Source organism: Egretta garzetta, unplaced genomic scaffold (genome assembly GCF_000687185.1).
Source record: "Egretta garzetta isolate BGI_Z169 unplaced genomic scaffold, ASM68718v1 scaffold25, whole genome shotgun sequence".
Lineage (NCBI taxonomy): Eukaryota > Metazoa > Chordata > Aves > Pelecaniformes > Ardeidae > Egretta > Egretta garzetta.
Genome location: NW_009259800.1, coordinates 2,484,497 through 2,501,978, shown reverse-complemented (window position 1 = coordinate 2,501,978; position 17,482 = coordinate 2,484,497). Strand labels below are relative to the sequence as shown.

Here is a 17,482-nt window from a genome sequence, read left to right as displayed (position 1 = left end):
TCTCCTTCAGCCAGCCACTGATGGGGATACTCTGGGTGGGTTTCTGTAACTGGCGGCACCCTGTCGGGTTCGCTGGTTCAACAAGAGGGGACTCTGCAGGCCAGCAGTGACAAGCTACAGATGTGGAAATGGTCCATGAGAACGGACGTGCTTCAGTGTCGTGAATGTAGAAGAAGGAATAGATCTGTTTGGTCACTTTGTCCAGCTCCTGCTCCTCATGGAGTGGGAAGGGGGGATCTTCCCTGTCACATCCTTTCATCCCAAAGTTACAAAGCAGAAATGTCAGCTGTTACACTCAGCTTCCTGCAGATTTTTAAGAGACTATTTAATCTCTTCTTCTTTGTTTGGCAGATGAAATGATTGACCTCAAACACCTGAGGAACCTTTCACTCTTAAATTCTCTGAAACACACCGAGCACATGAAGAACCACAATACAGCAGAGGGGTCTCCCACGGTGATTCTGCAGTGAAGACTGCTCAGCTTCCCAACTCACTAATAATTCCCCCCATTTAACTGCAGTAGAAGGTTTAAGGTACACTTGGTTTAAGGAACCTGTTTTTCTATAGTCTCGACTAAGCAGAAGTCTTTTTCTTTCAAAATGAAACTGTTTTACACTGCCCCACCTGATCCACAGCACATTTTTCATAGAGAAATCCAACTGTTTAGAAGGATGTGCACAGACCTAATTGTATCTGTAACCATTTGGGGAAAAAAAGAATCTGAAGCAAAAATGGAAGAAATTACAGGAAGGCAGGACACTGCTCTGCAGGGGCTGTGGAGCAGTGGGTGGGCAAGTCCTGTGGGAATAACCAGTGTTAATGGCAGCAGACTGCATTAAGCCCTAGCCAATTACTTTGTGCACGGAAGGCAAGAATGTCAAATAGTCACGTCTTTAGCAAACACCATCCTGTAAGCAGTTTGTGCCTTTTTTAGGGACTTCTATTCTGTCACGGAGCTTTGTGAAAGTTAATATATAGGAAACAGAGTTTCTGCTTTTTCACAAACCAGACATTCAGATCAAAAGTAAAATCCGTCCTGATAAATCATCATCAGCAGCTATTTGCTGACTCTCCCAAACCCATGCCACGTAACCACAAACAATCAGAAGCTTCTGCTCTGGGCCTGGAAGAGGACCGACTGTCCATCACCACTGAGACACGCTGAAACAGACTGGCTGGGCAAAGGCTGCCCCAGTACCTGCTTCAGTTGTGCTTGCTCAAGGCAGTGCTAATTCACGCTGACAAAGCACCACGTTCATCAAATCCAAGGTGGGGGTGGGGGAAGATGCAGCCACAGCAGTACACTCGATATTACTTGCATGCTCCTGAGAAACACCAGCTGACTCAAGGGAAGCTGTTCACCTCCACCCAGGGGGCTGAAATCAAGTCAGAAAGCTACAGGGAGTGTGCATTCCTCCAGATCACTGGCATAATGCAGTGGGTCACGAAGACCACCTTATTTTACCTTTTAAACCTGGTCTATGCTAACGTAGCCTAAGTTACCGTTTTAAATCATTGTGCTCATTCAACCTGCACACTCATATTTTAGAGGCAGAATGTTTCGATGACGTTGATTCAACCCGCATAGTTCAGACTAAAAGCACGTTACCGTGGAATTAGACCTATCAGAAAAACGGCTTAAAACAGGACACTCAGCCCTGTGTTGCTTAAAATTGTATGCTTAGGCAACGCCAATGTAAATTTTAATTCTTACAGGGACTTAAAAGAGCTGAAGTAATAAAAAATCAAATAAATTAAATTCAAAAATATATTGACTAGAAAACATTCAAAATTATGATTAAAACTCAAGACACTTTTGCCTACGAGCCCTGGTTTACTAAAACCACAGTACTGCAAACACTAATAAATTTCACTTAAAAATATTTGAGAGCAGATGTAAACAACTTTGGGGAACTTTAGTAACCATTATTATATAAATACAATGTAGTATTTTAGTCTTGCTTTCTGTTTTTAACTGTAGCAGAGTTTATCTTCCTATTTAAAAAAAGAGGACAGTCTTTTTCTTGTCGAAAACAGATTTGACCTCAAAAATTTGTATGCCTATAAATGAGTATAAAAACCTATTACAGATGGGCTTCATTACTGAAAGGTGCAGAATTGATTTATGTAGATGCCTAATTTTGCTTTGTACCGATATGCAACTTTGTCTCATGTAGATAAGTGAAAGTTGCAAAAAGCCAGCGAACCATCAAATCCACATGCTAAATTTTATAAACAGACCTACGAATGAAGCAAACATCTGCTCTCTGAGGATACATTCTTCCCCATTCAGGATCTGTAAATGCTCCATAATTAATTGTTTTTAAAATGGAAAGGACAGCAAAGAATTCTGTTTCATTTTAGCTTACGTCTTCTTTACTTTAATCATGACTGCATCAGTCCTGCAACTGAAGAAGCCAGTGGGGCTGCGGATGCAGATCCACACACGCACGTGGCTCTGTGCGGACACGGAGCCCACCGTGCAGCTGCGACTGCAAGATGGGAGCTTTAAAACCCCTATTTCTGACAGCAAGTTGCATAATTCCTTGTTTGCCTTACGAAATAGCTGTCCTCTCCCAGCCACATAGGACTCATTCACACACACAAAATGTCCCCGTATTGATTCCTACTGCGTGGCTTTTAAACCACCAAAATACCACATCTTAATCTATGTGAGAATGAAGTCCCAAACCGACACAAAGCTACTAAGCAGTCTATGATACGAGTTCATGGGGGAAGAACTAACACACCATTATTTAAAAAATTTGGTCTTCTGCTTAACATACAGCATCCTGGAAAATGGAGAGCTTGAGACTCATGGCTACCAACCCATGTTAATCTCCCACCAACTCCTGAAGAAAATACAGCCAGCTTCAGTAGAAAAAACCCCCAAGCTTCAGAATTCACTTAGGTTTTCTTCTTTTTATTTTAAAGAAACAGACTCCCACATCTGCATCGAGAAACAGGAACCCACAGGCTGCTGAACATGCAATGGCACCGAAAAAAACGACGACAGCAAAACCAAACCCGCCTGGAGAGATCTGCGAAAAACAGAACCGCTGTTGACCCTTTCCCTTCGGGGGAGTGTTAAAAAACATGATTTCAATGGGCTGGTTCAGTTTCTGTGGTAACAAACAGCCTTCAGTCTCTGCACACCCGCTCTTCTCCAGCCTCCTCGCCTCCACCGCCCACCCCTGCAAAGCCCTGGGTCGACAAAGAGAGACCGAAGCTGGTGCCTTACCATCGCCTGGATGTTTAAATGAATAATGAAGTCAAAAGAGAAACTTTGGGTTGACCCAGAGGATTTTCTGTGTCTTAAAAGACAACTTACTCTGGCCTGGGGAGGAGGAGGCCAGTGGCGCTCCCCTGCGAAGGCCGAGCAGGCCAAGGCTGCGCCAGCTTCTCAGCCACCCAGCGGCCCTCACCTCCCACGCAGCTGTTGTTGGGGGAGAAAAGCCCTTGTCAAAACAAAAAAGTTAAAGAAAATGTGGAGAATGGCAACTGTTGACAGCTACGGGGGCTCATTGAAAGACAAAAGCTTCAATTACCTGGATTTTTCTAAAGGTCTGTTAACACTCCTAGTCTATAAGCGAAACTGTAAACAGCCATTGTGCTGGGTTCATAAAGGCTCCTAAAAGGATTATTCACTGGGTTGTGCCAATTGCCTCTCAATTCCACCAAGAATGTTTGCAAAGCTGACCCCTAATTGTGCTGCTTTTTGGAAACAATTTCTTGCAGTGACAGATTCCAGTCAGAAAAAGCCTCCCGTGAGATAAAGTTAAGGAGAAACAACACATAATTCAGGTAGCATCGGCTCAGTGCTCCCTAAAAAGGCCTTGTCCCTCCCTCCTTCTACCCCCTTCTGCCCCACGGAGGAGCATGTGCATTTTGCAGAGGTGGGCCCTCCACCCACCAAGACCCAGTGCCAAAACGAGTCTGCCAAACTTTACCAGGACAGGGCACAATCTGGTGGCTGCTGCCATGGGACCGTGCTCTGGATGAAGGTTCAGGCGCTGGATGAAGTAGGGAGTGAAACAGTAAGAAAAGCTGGCGCTTTCCTAATCTCCACCTAAGCAACTGCAGCAACTCCACCATCCCCTCTGTCCCCGCTGTTCTCCTGCTGCACCCAAAAGACCTGAGGAATCAGAAACAGAGCTCCCATATATGTAGACCAGGCCCTGTGGCTTCTTGTGGCTTCTTTTTTTTTTTTTTTTTCTGATGGCTGAGGTGGAAATTCACATTTCAAGACCCCCCTCTATCCTGCCTTTCCCACCAGGCAAGGAGTTACAATGTGTTCCAGCACTTGTGTGTACAAATCATCTCAGCAGGGAAGAAAGATGAGCTTGTGGCTGCTGTAAAACACAGACAATGGCATATTTGGAGAAGGGCCTTCTCCTTCTGTGAAGATGGAGATGCCACCAGCGGCACACCTGCCTGCGCTGAACTGAAAATAAACCCCTTAACGCCTCCTTCATCCCAAACAAGCTAAGGTTGAAACGGGAAATATGAACATTCCCCACCATGGTTCACATGACATACAAGCAGAAATCAGACCACTACACGTGACAGCGATGGATACTGCAGAGGTCTGTGCCACTGCAAATGAAGGTGGATCTCCACTGCAAAGCTTTTCTGGTGGACCTAGAGTCAGAGGTGGTCAGTAGGGTCATTGCTGGCTCTAGTACAGCATTTAGGCAATTAGCACAGCTGTAGTGTTTTAGCCACGTAAATTTAGGGTTTCTTGAGTGCAGAAGGGGTCTGGGCCTGGAATGAGCTATGCATAGATTTTTCCAAAAAATTAGCATCCGCAGAAGCAGCACATAGGCTCTGTGCTCCAGGACACCTCCACTAGCACCCAGCTCCTTCCAATCGATATTAAAATTGTTTGTACTGTGATTCTGGATGTTTTCTGGTGAGTTTAAGAACCATGAAAACATCCTTTGACTCTTTTCTTACCCCCAATATTTTAACTTCCAGATCATCCAGTTTTTCTTCACATAATAAAAGTGATATATTGATTAACATGAAATCAGATACTCACATAAACTGTCTCCGGCCAGGAGTGAGAGCTCCAAGAAATGAAAACAAAAACAACCCGAGTCTTGCAAGACTGCAACAAGATTGGCAACTGGGCTTTTATGTCATCGGTTAGGTGCAGAGAAACACTCTCTTATCTGAAACGGGGCCACATCCTCCAAGCTTTTGAGAATTGCACAGAAGTCATCTCAGCTTATTCACATAAACGCGGTATCTCCCATTCCACCCTAACCAGAAGTTTATGATCTAGGCCGTGCCCACACAGCCTCAAGGCTATAGGGCCCCATTGTGCCAGACACTATACAGCACAGAAATTACAGGTTCCTGCCCAAACAGCTGACAGAGAGGCTTGTTTTTTTCTTTGCACACAAACACACATACCTACAGATATTATTTATATTATGATTAAGCAGACAGTGATAGACATCTAAGCAAGCCGTGTGAAAAACCAGATCCCAGCCCAGAGGGACATGTAATCTAACCAGTCTACCTGCAACTAAAATTGTCTGCGGACGTGTAAGGCTGAGAGGAGGCAAAAATATTAAATATGCTGTCTATAATAATACAGTGCAAGCTGGTAGGGTAGAATGTATATGTAAAAAGTTGCACAGAATATATGAACAGTGTAGATACCTATGGAGCTTGCACACCCACTCACACAGTCCCTGAGGATGGCCGTGTTACTGCTATCTTATTATTTCCAACCATATTTAGTTACTGAATTTTCTTTTAATAGCAAGGCTCAGGGAAGCATTAGGCTTAAAACCCAGTTTGTTAATGTTTCTTCTAAAGGAAGAAGTAAAATCAAGCCTATTTTTAAGAGCCCTCCCCCTCTCCCCGTCCTCTGAGCTAACTTCCCGGGAGCAGCTCGCAGCAGCAGCGCGTATGGATGCGCGCTTCTGTGTGCAAGGGGAGGGTGTTGTTTCCTATTAAGTCTGGCATCGGATTCATGTCTGCAGGGGCTTGCTTAAGATGATAGGAAGAGAGAGTTTTATCATGAGCCAGACTGACAGAAAAGCCTGCTAATGGGACTTGAGGCATACACAGGAAAGAAAGTGCCAAAACATTAAGCTACCGCCAAGTGTCAGAGGGCCACTGATTTATTGCAGCAATTTTGCCACTGTGTCCTTTATAAGGTCCCACAAGTCCTTCCTCCTGGCAAGAAGCTGTGAGCTGCTGCAGCTCGGGGAGAAGTTTAGATCCAGAGCGCAGAAAGTGTCCAAGCGAAAGGCGGGGGCCGGGGGGAGGACGGAAATCGAATGTTGACTTGAACTTGCCCCAGGCAGCAGAGTCCTCTTAGCTCCACTGCCTCCCTGACAGTTTGATGAAATGAGTCAGGGCCTCCCCATGGCTAGACCAGCTCAGGCTTCCAAGTGCCGGGGTAGAGCTGTAAGAAACAGATTGAGCCTCAGGGCAGCAATTTTTTTTTTTTTTTTTTTTTTTTTCCCTTTCTCTCCTCAGCACTTGGCTGGGGGAAGGGGGAGGTTATGAGCACTACAGATGCATGGGCTGAGCCTTTGTCTGCGGAGGGGGAGGGTGAGGGGGGGAGAGAAGAACAGCAAGAGAGTATTAGCTATGGCAGCGGAGAATAGCCCGGAGCACTATAACTAATTTTGAGGGGCAGCGATGCATTGTATGGGCTATGTGCTGTTTGGTCTGAGGGGGCCCCTGTTGTGAAGCAGCAATCAAGAGGACATTTTGTTAATTTTCCAACAGCTGTCATCCGCAAGCCCAGAGAAGGGAAGGAGGGAGGAAGGGGGGGGCGGGGAAAAAAAAAAAAAGAAAAAAAAAAAAGAGCATTTGTCCCTTGGAGGCAGAGCACATTAATCCACCGATCTGCCACAGCTTTAACTCTAAAAGCGCTCGGTGCTTCTGAAGAGCCGAACTCCACTCCATCAGCCGCCCGGAGAGATGGGTACCTCTCATCCTGCTTCAGCCTGCCAGATGCAGGGCGCTTCCCTACCTCTGCGGGTCGAGGAACCGACACTAAAAATGCTGTTTAAGTCTCTTTTCATTCCATAAAATTGAGTTGATCTGCTGTAGCTTAGGGTCAATCCCTCAAGGACTGTTTTTTTCCCCCCTTCCCTTTTCCTTAGCACTCATAAATTAATCAGGAGGACCCTGACTAAGTCATTTCATGCTGTACAACATAAAAGAAAGTCCCCTGATGATCCATGCAAGGATCTATTAAAAGCAGGAGGGGGGAGGGAGGAAGAGTTAGGGAAGAGGGAGAAAAGGGGGGGGGGAGGGAGAAAAAAATCTCAACCTTTTTGATATTTTAGGATAAAAGCTGGAGGACTTTGTTACAAATTCTAGCCAACATCAAAACACCTTAAATAATTCAAAGAACACGTTAAAGGGAAGAAACTGAATGTTGCTCTGATGTTCAGTTGATGCAACGCAGAATATTACCCAAAACAGCACAGCCTGTTAAGGGAGACAGCAGCCTTGAGCATTTCAGTTCTTTAGAAAAATGTCAGAACCTGTAAAAATCATAATTTCCAGCAACTTTTTTTTTTTTTTTTTTGCATGATATAAACTCAGCGAGACTGAAATGTAGGTTTCTGACAAGCTGTTAACAAGACAACTTTAGAAATCTGTCTGGAGCTCTCAGGGAGATGGGCTGCCATTTCACTGCTTCGAAGAAGTTCATGACATGACAAGCAAAAAACAGGGAACAGAGACCTAAAAACCACGGTGTAATTTTCATTTGCTTCTGTCGTGAAAGAATTCAAGCAGAAATATTAGAAGGCTGCACAACTGAAAAAGCCAGCAACTGGAAAATCATTGCTGTGGTTTGACAAGCACATCTTTTATGCTGGAAACGGTTTCTTTATTATTACACCTATATACAGGAAAGCACTTTTAGGAAAAGAGGGATAATGACAAATTATTCCTTGAGATCTACAGGGTAAGATCTACAGCTGCCTACTTTCAAGCCACGTCTAAAAATGACCTAGTTCGCGGGTGAGAGCGACCGACCCATCCTGAAAAAGCCGTAAGAGCCACCAGATTTCTCTTGGCTTCTCACATCCCTCCCCTTCCCCCCCATAGGAAAGGTAGAAACATCTTTCCATAATGCAGTCTTTTACTGAGGCCTACACAGATGAATGTTGCTACATAAGCATTTAATAAAGACACGTTGATTAAAAACAGGAAAGTCAGCATCCAATGCCATCTACACAGCAACGTTTGTACCACATTTAAGAGCCTTTCTGACTCGTTTACCATATTACACCTCCTACTTTAGGCCTTAATATACCAGGATAATGCTTTTCCATAATTTTTGGGTGATTTAATGATGCCTTTTTGAGAATCAATCTATTTTGTTCTATGGTTAGAAAAAAAGTAGATCGATCTACGTATTCCATGTGTCTCTTTCAGTATATAATCTCTCCGTCCCCCCCCTCGCACTGTTTGGACTCATTCTAAGCATTTAATGGTAGGTTGATATAGCTGCCTTGGAGTCAATTTACTGATTGTGATTGACTCATTACGTCTATAGTTGCAGAATTTTGGTACCCTTGGGACGGATGCTTTGGGAAACCCAAAGACAGCTGCATACATGCAATCTTATGCTTACTTTCAGCCCACACTTGCCAAGAAAGAGAGATCGGACAATGCAGGAGGTCATTTTCACTTGTGACGCCTGTGGTGACACCAAGGGGTAATGGGAATTATGGGACAAATTTAGCCCAGCATTTGCAAGGACCACACAAATAATGAACTGAAACTTTTTCACCTCTTTCCTATTTCAAATCATTTCCACACAAGCTCCAGTGGTGCGATCCTACAGCCATGCTTGGGTAATTGAAAGGACAGTGCACGCAAAGTTGAATGGCTGACACTGCATTTCACCAATTTACGAAATGGAGGAGACTCTGACAAGAAAAGAGATGCAGTTGGCTTCTCTTCTGAAGTGCTCCCAAGTTCTTTTCATTCTCCCCTCGCTTGGGCATTGTGTCACCCGTCACTCATTTTCTTTTCATTAGACAGACACTCTTGGAGACATTACAGCTTCAGTGCTGTATACGGGCTTTCACTAAAGAGCCAGAGAAACATCCATTACTTTTTTATTCTACAGTTTTAAGCTATGACTAACACCCTTCGCTTGCAAGAGACACCTCGCCTTGCTGCCTCCCCTTTACCACGAGCCTCCTGGCTTGGAGTTACCGGATCCCCTGCCCCAGCCGCTTTTGTCCCTCACGCTCTCCAGGGAGGAGCAGGAACCAAGAGAAGATTTGCAGTGACTCACAGTGCAGAGCAACTCCAATTTTGTTTAACACAAGGATGCCTAGACAGGCTATGCCGCGAACGAAAGTGGCTTAAAGCCACTATTTACAACAATTAGGGGCTGCTGCAGTTTGGGGTTGTGTGTGTGTGTGTGTGTGTGTGTGTGTTACAAGCTTTCCTTAACATTAAGGAGGGGTTTAGGACTCCATATAGATATAGCCAAAAGCCACTTTAACCATAATGATCTGTCTAGTAATTCCTCACTTGCTATAAACATCAGTTTTCTTCTCCTATTTGGACTGCAAATCTAGTCTGTTACTATGCCATGTCCACATCTTTATGGAGTCACCAAAAAGTACTCGGCCACTACAAACAACAGGATTTGTTAAAGTACCCCCGCTCTAATGGAAAGCATTTAGTGATTCTCAGCTCTCTGACTCCATGGTACGCGACTCTGCTTGGAAGTTTCATTTACATATTTATTTAGTGAAGAACACGCACGGCTTTCTTCCCTCCTTGCAGAACCATTATTAGCTGCGGGAAGCTGTTAAGAGAGGATTTCACCACGAAACTCAGGAGGAAAGGCATTTCTTAATATCTTAGTATCCTGCTTAATAACAGTCACCCTCCAGGATGAGGGTGATGATTTCTGGTTATGAAACTTGCTGTGGTTTGTTATACCTGATTCACAGAAATGTTTGGTTTATTTCTTTTTTTTTTACACATACACACACACACAATTTCTCATGCTGCCAACTTCCTCCTTCCTTACTTCTCCCTCTAAGTCCAAGTGGTGCAGCGACAAAAGAACATACCAGGCTATGCAGGAAGACATCCACCTGAGGACTCTGAAGTCGCCCCGAAGTATATCGCAGATTTTTCCATTCAAATGCAAGCTAGACACGCAAAAAATTCCAGCATGAACACTAAGAAGTGGGGATTAATTTCTGAATTGGAGCTGGAATCATTTAGGTATGAAGGCAAATCTCCACTGTGCCTTGTAACCATTTATTCTGGACCTTGCAGGATGAGTGTGCTGAAGCCCGCTGGAATTCAGCTGGGGTGAAGCTGGGGTGACAGGCTACACGCCCTGAAACGTACCCACTATGATGCTGTATGTAATGTTTCAGCATGCTATGCAGTTAGGAACTTTGGACTTGGAAAACAAGCTAAAGCACCTACTGCGTTCTCAACCTGCATTAATTCAGTGAAATGAAGTACAGTTCATTTCTACCGTAATGAATAGAGGAAGGTTATGTGAATCAGCTGCTTTGTTTTGTTGGATGCCTTTAGCCACTAAGAAGGGAAGTCCCTGTTGCTGTCAGGGACAAGATTTACAATACTTATATATAATTAATATAATAACGTTACTTAATTCCACTGCTATTTAACTCCTATCAAGGTTTATGTTGTTGTGGCTAAAAAATATAAAGCTTGCAATAGCTACCATTAATGTTTGTGTTATTGAACATTAAAATTCCAATCTGCAAAAGATTTAGCACAATAATTGAGACATCTACAGAAAACCTGTTCCTCCAAGAAAACTCTCAGAGCATGTGCTTGCAGATGTCAACCACTGCTTTTAAAGTATACCTTGAGGGATGGATGTCCCACCTGCCACAGGCAAGCTTCCCTGGAACAAAGAATTTCATCAAGATAGAAATAAAAAAGATTTAAAATACAGAAAGTAAAAACACACTCCTGCCCCCCCGCCCCTGAAAATCTCCAGCAGTGGTGATTAACATTAATACAATGCAAATTAAATCTTTTTTTTCCTTTTGTTCTATTTAGATCTTAAAAATATTAAAGTAGGTAAGTCTTGGACGTGAAGGACAAGCATTGCCTAGGGCATACATTTGGGTGTCTTCAATATAATCTAAGGAATACAGCAGAGGCTGCAAGCTAATTCAATAAGAAAATAACGTAGTTGGTTATTCACCCTTACAGAATTATGCCTTGACAAAGCTAAATATAAAAGCTTTGTCTATGCCATTACCTGGAAAATACTTCTTTGGACCACTAAATGACAAACCTTTAAACACTAAGCAATTTAAAAAAAAAATGTATTTCCTATTCCAGGTGTAATTGTAAAGGCTCCCCACTACCTTAGTATATCTGCTACTCTCTTCCGACCCCCCTAGATAATCATTTGTTCGTGTCAGCCTCCAAAATGTCAATGATTGATGTAATTGTAATGGTTTACAAGATGGAGCCTCCTACCTCACTCTTTTGCTTTCAGACTGCAAAGGTAGTTTGAGCAGCACTGACCTCAAAGATCAAGACGAGGGCTGGCAGTACGTGTTGAAAGATGGGAATGCAAGTATCCTTAGCTAAACTATCCCAAAACTTTCTGAACAGGCTCAAGGACATTTAACCTTTCTGTTGTCACTACAGGCTTTTTTTTTATTTGTATCTTTCTTCCAGGACTGATGTGGAAATGCTCAGTTGTGTGGATAGATGTCATTTATGAATAGAAGCTCCAACATGTCAAAGTCTTTCCTCAGTAGTGACAGCCCCCTGTATGGCTAATCCAGACTGGAGCGATTAGAGAATAAAAGAAGGAGGAAACATCTCAACAGGAGGGGAAATAAGAGAAAAAGAACAGAAGACTGAAGAGCAAGAATGGAAAAAACAACTTACTACACTGTGGACCAGTAATGAGATGGGACTATAACCACTGTCTGCTTGGGAATGAACTCTTATCGCCTTTAATCGGTAACCATTATTATTAGCACGATGATAAAACTGCTGATAATTAGATGGAACAAACGATGATGTATTTGTCAGGGAGTGAGAGTACATCGAGTGATAGAAACTTTTCATTTTCCAATAGGTCATTATGAACAAAGGTGAATGTGAAAACTGTTTGAAAAACTGGAAAATACCTTGACCGTGATGTTTTAACTCCTCTCAGCTTGCGCGCACTGGCCCTGTGAAGTGGACAGGTCTCCCTGCTCCAACGGGAGGTGTGGCACAGCCAGTAGTTCTTTCAACCACGCTGGTCTCTTCCCTTCTTTGCTTGATTTCTTACACCTAGGGATCGATAGCTCCTGCGCTCTGTGGACCACTTCCTTAAAGATCTGCCAGCTCTGTTCTGCTCCCCTGTCCCTGAGGGCCGTTTCCCAGGGAGTCCTACTGACTATCTCCTTGAGGAGCTGGAAGTTGGCTTTTCTAAAATTCAGGGTCCTGACTATACTCTTTGTCCTTCCCATTTCCCTCAGGAGCGTGAGCTCTACCAGCGCGTGATCACTGCAGCCCAGGCTGCCTCCGATCTGGACATCTCCGACGAGCTCGCTTGCATTGGTGACCACCAGGTCCAGTATCGCATCCCCTCGGGTAGGGGTGTCTATTACCTGGCTTAAGAAGTTGTCCTCAATGCATTCGAGAAACCTGCTGGATGGCCTACATCTTGCCGTGTTGGTTTTCCAGCAGATGTCGGGGTGGTTGAAGTCCCCCAGCAGGACGAGGGCCTGCGAGCGCGAAGCCTCCCGGAGTTGGAGGAAGAATGCTTCGTCAGGTCATTATGAACAAAGGTGAATGTGAAAACTGTTTGAAAAACTGGAAAATACCTTGACCGTGATGTTTTAACTCCTCTCAGCTTGCGCGCACTGGCCCTGTGAAGTGGACAGGTCTCCCTGCTCCAACGGGAGGTGTGGCACAGCCAGTAGTTCTTCTTTTCACTGGTGATTTTTGCTGTATCAGCTTTGATGCACCAACCAACTCACGTGTGGTTTGCAGCCACATGCAGCAATAAAGCGCATAAATAGCAACTCATGATAATGCTATTATTACTGTGTGTCACTACTGCACATATAATAACGAGAGGGGGTTTCATGGACTGCAGTGTAATTAGATGTCTTTAAATACGCTTTAAAGCCTTCTCATGGACCTAGAGTGTGGGAAGGTTCTCCTCAGCGTTTATGCAAAGTACTTGCCCAGATAACTAAAAACTCAAGAGCTTCTGGCCAGCTTTTAGCAGCACAGGTCGAGAATGACAGGGTCTTATGCTAATCAATGCTCATTAAAAAAAAATTCTTTTGAATTCACACCTAACACACTTCAGTTTATGAAGCAGGAACAGCATTCAAAACAAACCACTTCGCTAGCTCTGCTGGCTAATGAAAAATTGCCACAATTACAAAAACAAATCTTTGTTTTCAATTTTCAGTAAGCAGAGCTCTAAAAAAACAAGCAAGCTGCTCTTGAAAGCATGATAGTTTTTTTTCCCTAAAAAAGGAGAGAAAGAAATCCTTCCTAGCAACTGCAATTATGATACTTTCATGTCAAATGAATTATATTACTGAAAATAAATCTTTCTAAGATGCACAAGAGGGTTATCTGGCTCCAGTCAGACTTATGCATTACTGGTTTTATATGTTGTACTCTACTTGATTAATATAGGTAATCAAATTATATTGCCTTCCACTGTGCTCTCAAATTCAAGGCTATAATGTTTTCAAAGACAAAGTTCATAGAGTTGTATAAAAATGTACCTCATGCTGTACCAGCCCTTTATTGCTGTAGTAAAACACCATTTTCAATTTAGTAATAAGTGATATAAAACAGAGTGTCTTGATTGGCAGGGTCGTATTCATTATGCAGTGCCCTACGACACAGCGCAGTTCAGACTGGAAATTTAAGGACAGAATCTACCACACTCTCAGATGCTGATACTTCAGGGAATAAAATGATTCCTTTTTCATCAGTTGTCCAAAGGAAGGACAAGGAATTGGACACAAAGCCACACGCACAAATTATACACGCATACATCTATGGATGGAAGGGAGAAAGAGGCAGGAAGAGACTCATCATAGCATGCTACCACTCCATACAGGTTTTCCTGCACTGGAGCCAATCCTATACTACTGCTTCGCATCTGGAATAGGAAATGAAAAAAGAAAACAACAGAAAAAGAGGACGCACAGCAGTCTGGATAGCAGTAAATACTGGCTAGCTCTTTCTGGCTCTGCCACTGGCTGGACTTGCGACCAGAAGAAAAATTTCAGGGCTTTGTGATTCTGAGCGTTTAACTTGAGGTGCCTTAATAAAGTTGTGTTATCAAGTGCTCTTCGCTTTATGAACATCAGGATTCTCTAAAGAGCTGTAGATTAGACTGTCAAAACTGGTAAAATCTTAGGTTTGCAGCTACCTTTGAATACGTAAATCCTAACCCTTTCCTTCCTTCTTTTTCCTTCTCTAAATTAGGAATAATGTTTACCATATCCGTAAACCATCAAACAAACTAATCGGTGAGTTCTACAGAGGTCAAGTGTTCTGGTGAGCCTTGTCATCACCACAAACACTATCTAGAAGAGCAAGAATTATAAAGCCATTTTCTGTGGAACTAAATGGCAGAGATATTGTTAGCTGGTGTCTTTTCTAAGCATGTATGCTGAGCAAATGATATGATCAGGAAAGACAACTCTTGGACTCAGGAATTAGTAATGTTATCTTAGTTTTGTTTCCTTGGCAACTTGACCTTTCATAATTTGCCCAAAGGCAAAATATGGGCAGCATATCCCTTTCAAATCATACCTCAATAATCTTGTGATTAAAAGCATCACCAGAATGTGGCCTTGCCGTAAGATGGAGAATTAACGACTCTCTACTAAATGATCCACTGATGTTGAATCTAATTTAAGTAGCCTTGCAAGAATATTTAACACTTAATGATAGGCTCTGTATTAGAGTAGGTTTAATCTAGGATGCAGCCACAGATGTCATAAGAAGGAATTAATCAGCATTGCTTCCACTAAAACAGAAATGCAAAATTGCTGAACAGAATGTATTAGAAACAGATTAAAGAACTGGGACTTAAACATAAAAGAAACAGAGCTGATGCCACCCTCAGAGAGCTAATTTGAAATATAGGAAAACTTAATTCGCCTTTAACTGAAGAATTGGGGTGTTTGAAGTTACTAAAGAGAAGCTTGCGTTATCAAGAAGGAAAGAAAGGCAGATAGTCTTTTCCCTCATCAATTAAAAATGAAAGCCCAACCCAAATATTAATGTCTGCCTCAAAATCCCAACAAAATGAAGTTATTGATACTCTAGGGACTATTGCTGCATCCCACACGAAGCTCTATACTCAGTGAAGTGCTGTGGAAGTTTCACTGACTTGGAAAACCCCTGCCTGATTTAGGTAAGTTACCTTCCAGAAAAGCAAATCTTGGAAACAGGGAAATATAGCATATGGTTATTGAAACACTCGCAGATGGGGGAAGATAGGAAAAATGGTACTTGCAAATTCACTCTAAGCTCCCTATATAGAGAGAACTTGCCCATCCAAAGGTTTGCATGAAGATTTACATTACAATTACTCATTGTTGCTTCAGACAATTTATCATCTGCCCTATTATTTGAGGACTTCATGCTGTCCACAGGGTTTACACTGCCCAGTCTCTTTCCTTAACAAAGACAGGTTAGAGTACAAAGCCAGACGGGACCACAGACCATCAGCTCAGAGCATCTATACACCACAGGTCATTACATTTCAACCAGCAACTCTCTGTTCTTGATTTGAAGATACTAAGACCGAACCACCTAATCCTGTGAATCCTTAGAAGCACACGTCATGGATTAAATACTGCATTCTTAAAATGTTTGAGTTACAGTTCCTGTTAATGATGAGGACAACCTAAGTTTAGCACAATTATATTTCTGCTGAAAACATCTAGGAATACTCCAATGGCCTGATTCAACTAGTGCACTCCTGATTTACTATCACTGCTATTAAAAAGGTTTTTGATTGGGTTGAGTTGCCCTTCCTTGAAAAATTACAAAACAATCTAGGTTTGGTCCCAATTTTCATTGATAGCCTAACAGAACATACAAATAATCTCAGTGCTTGTTCCCAAATTAATGAAAAACTTACATGAAGCTTTGATCTCGATGGAAGAATCCATCAAGACTTCCCATTTGTCTCCCTAATTACTTGCTTTGATGCTCACGGCTTGCAATCACTGCATAAGTTAATGTCCTGAGGTTGCCATAGCTACCATTAGTGAAGCAGAACAGGAGACATTGCTCTGCACATAAGCTACCTTTGCTAGATGTTTGCCTCTGTACCCTGGCTGTTCCCTTACCAGCGACAGTATAAAGGTACTCCTGTACCGCGCCAGAAGTTAATAAAATAGTTCCTATTAATTTTATTACAAATGTTACTGGTAACATTCACTTCTTTCTCTCTGCTGCTCATAGACTGGAGGTTTTGGAAGCAGTGAGGTGGTTAGAAGACAAGAGTGCAAACAAGGACTGAGTTTACTCCCTAACTTGAACAACAATTTGCTGCGTGACTCTGTGCCTCGATTTTCTTGACTCTTGAAGGATAGTAATGGCACATCTTTCATCACACAGTCCTGTTTTGAGAACACACTGCTGAGAACTGACGAAGAAAATGTGTAATAATATTTGCTTTTCATAAAAAATTTGCTTGAACGAGTTCCCCCTATTTCTACAACTTTCTGGTTAGCTAAAACCCTTTCATTAAACCTCTACACTTCTCCTTTTTTAATAAAGGACACTGAACAAGTAATGATGCATAATATACTTCAACATTACTAGTAATTGCTCATTGAAAATAAGAAATGAGAAATCACTTTCTTATTTGCTTATCTGATGACCTCTAAGGACAATGACGTGCATGATAAATGCACAGTGTGCTGTATTTCCTCATTTACTGTATTGATCTGATTTAATGTAACGTCAAGAAATGCAGTCCTAAGCCATTAAATACCAACAAAAAGCGTATTTTGCTCTAAAGCCTAAGTACATTTGAAACTTTACTCCACACACACGTTTTTGTACTTTCTGCCATTAGTTCACAAAAGTTTTCAGCACAATCTCTTCTCAGAAGTTCTCCATTCCAAAAAACCAAACAAAATACCTGAGTGAGAACCATCACCCTAACATATTTCAAATAACTAACCAGGGTTGACTGAAAAATTCCTACAGTGACAACACAGTACTGCTTATTGTGGTCATTAGGAAGATATATCACTTCAACATTCTGTTTCTGCCAAAGTTTTATGCATTCTTTTAAGCGTATGAACTCTAAATCTTTTTTTGTTCTGAATACCGTATTTTCCTCTGGGAGGTATAGTACATGGTAAGTATGGAAAGTTAACGTGTAATTAGCATGGTAATGTCTAAGCAAATTACATCATGCTAGAGTTAATAGAGGTTAATAGAGGTTCAGATCAGGAATAATCCT

At 42.4% G+C, this 17,482-nt stretch overlaps 1 protein-coding gene across 1 annotated transcript in view; it reads right to left on the bottom strand.

Annotated features, from left to right (window-relative positions):
• FBRSL1 (fibrosin like 1) overlaps window positions 1-17,482 on the bottom strand; it is a 403,985-nt gene that overhangs the window by 185,723 nt on the left and 200,780 nt on the right. The window lies entirely within an intron of this gene.